The following is a 1,993-nucleotide window of genomic DNA, read 5'->3' on the forward strand; positions in this document are numbered from 1 at the left end:
TCTCTATGCGGTGGCCATCTTATTGTAGAACAGCAGGATTGACATTTATGGTATTTCTTGCATAGAAATGAAATAGAAAAAGGGGAGATTAATAATGACAAATGTGCAGCGTTTCTTCTTTGAAATTAAACGACAACATGTGACCAAGATATGGGATCCATATATTTATATTAGATACATAAATAAATAAATATATATATATAAAAAGATGAATAAATATAAATAAATAATGATAGTTGATTAATTGCTGCATGTTATAGTGCAGAGTATGGCAGTGCAATCAATGTTTATTGCATATTGCATATTTTAAATAGGAGCGTTAATAAAGTAAATAAATAAATATATAAATAGTGCAGCCATTAAATAGCATAGTGCTAAAGTGCTTATTGCAAATTAACAGGAGGGCAGTGAGGGACGGGGTGGTGTTAGAGTGCCTCGTGGAGAGTGATAAAGTAGTATATCTGTTAGCTGAATGGTCAAGGTAACCGGAATTGACATGCTCATGTAGGCTATATTTACTTAGTTTGGTTACAGTACCTGATCTTCCCAGGTGGTCTCCCTGTTCTGGTACTGATCAGGCCCAACACTGCTTCGCTTCCAAGATCGGACGGGATTGGGCATGTCCAGTGTGGTTTGACTGTACGATTCACTTACCATACATGTGTCTCCGTTATTTATGATACAGCTATACACGTTGGTAAAGGACTGTGGTGGTGTGGGGTGGGCTGGGTTGGGGTTGGGTGGGGTGAGTGGGGGTTAGGTGGGGGGGGGGGGGGGTTGGGTGTGGGGGTAAGGAAGGGGGGGGGGTGATTAATGGCTACTGCAAAATGTAGATCCGACCGTATAGTCCTGATGCCAGGAGTGAGAGTCACAGGAACGGCGCGATTTCATAGTAATCGTTGAATCCCTTTGGATGGAGTGTTTGTAGTTGGAAGATCCAGTACATTTCTCTTCGTGATAGTCTGTTGGCCAGGTCGCCCCCTCTTTCACCCAGTTTCACAAGTTCAATAGCTTTGAAAGTCAATGCTTCTGGGTTCGAGTTATGTGTTGAGTTAAAGTGTCTGGATACGGCGTGTGTTTCTATTTTATTCCTTATATTGCGGACATGTTCTTGGATTCTCAATTTAAGAGGTCTTTTGGTCTTTCCCACATATTGCTTGCCGCACCCACATTCTAACAGGTAGATCACTGATTGGGTATTACAATTTATGAAGTCTTTAATTTTGTGAATTTCCCTTTTTTCCGTGTCTGTGAAGGTCTTCCTTACTGGGTGTAGGTACCTGCAGATATTACATCGACCGCACTTGTAGGAGCCAGTGCATTTTGGCATTCTTGGAACCACTTTAATATCATTCCGCAACATACTGGGGGCTAGTGTATCTTTGAGGTTTTTTGATTTTCTGAAGATAATCTCGGGGGCGAGGAGGTAGAATTTCTTTAAGTATTGGGTCCATTAGTAGGACTCCCCAATGGTTCTTGAGTGAGTCCCTGATGTTTTTTTCGTGACGGTTATATGTAGTAATAAAAGAGATGGAGTCCTTTTTTGTTTCTTTGGTCTTATATTCAAGTAATGTAGATCTTTCCAAGGCTTTTGCTTTTGTGGCAGCTTCTTCCAGAATATTCGTAGGGTACTCCTTATCTTTAAATCTGTGTTTGTATTTCTCAATTTGGGCTTCACATTCTTCTTGATTGGTACAATTTCTCTTTATTCTATTAAATTGAGAGAAGGGGATATTATTTTTCCATTTCTTTAAGTGGTTACTTCTGTAATGCAGGTAGCTATTCGTATCCACTTGTTTAATGAAGTTTTTTGTCTCAATTTTATTGTCCTTTGCTATTAGAACCAGATCAAGAAATTCAATAGACTCTTGGTTGATCTTGGATGTAAAGATGAGGTTCATATCATTTTCACTTAGATATTTAAGGAATTCATAAAAACTTTCTTCTGTTCCATCCCAGATGATTAAAATGTCATCTATGTAGCGACGATAAA

At 39.1% G+C, this 1,993-nt stretch overlaps 1 pseudogene; it reads right to left on the bottom strand.

Annotated features, from left to right (window-relative positions):
• Positions 1–525: 525 nt before the first annotated feature.
• Positions 526–645, bottom strand: LOC134984462 (5S ribosomal RNA; annotated as a pseudogene).
• Positions 646–1,993: the final 1,348 nt, after the last annotated feature.

This window comes from Pseudophryne corroboree, assembly GCF_028390025.1.
Source record: "Pseudophryne corroboree isolate aPseCor3 chromosome 3 unlocalized genomic scaffold, aPseCor3.hap2 SUPER_3_unloc_56, whole genome shotgun sequence".
NCBI lineage: Eukaryota > Metazoa > Chordata > Amphibia > Anura > Myobatrachidae > Pseudophryne > Pseudophryne corroboree.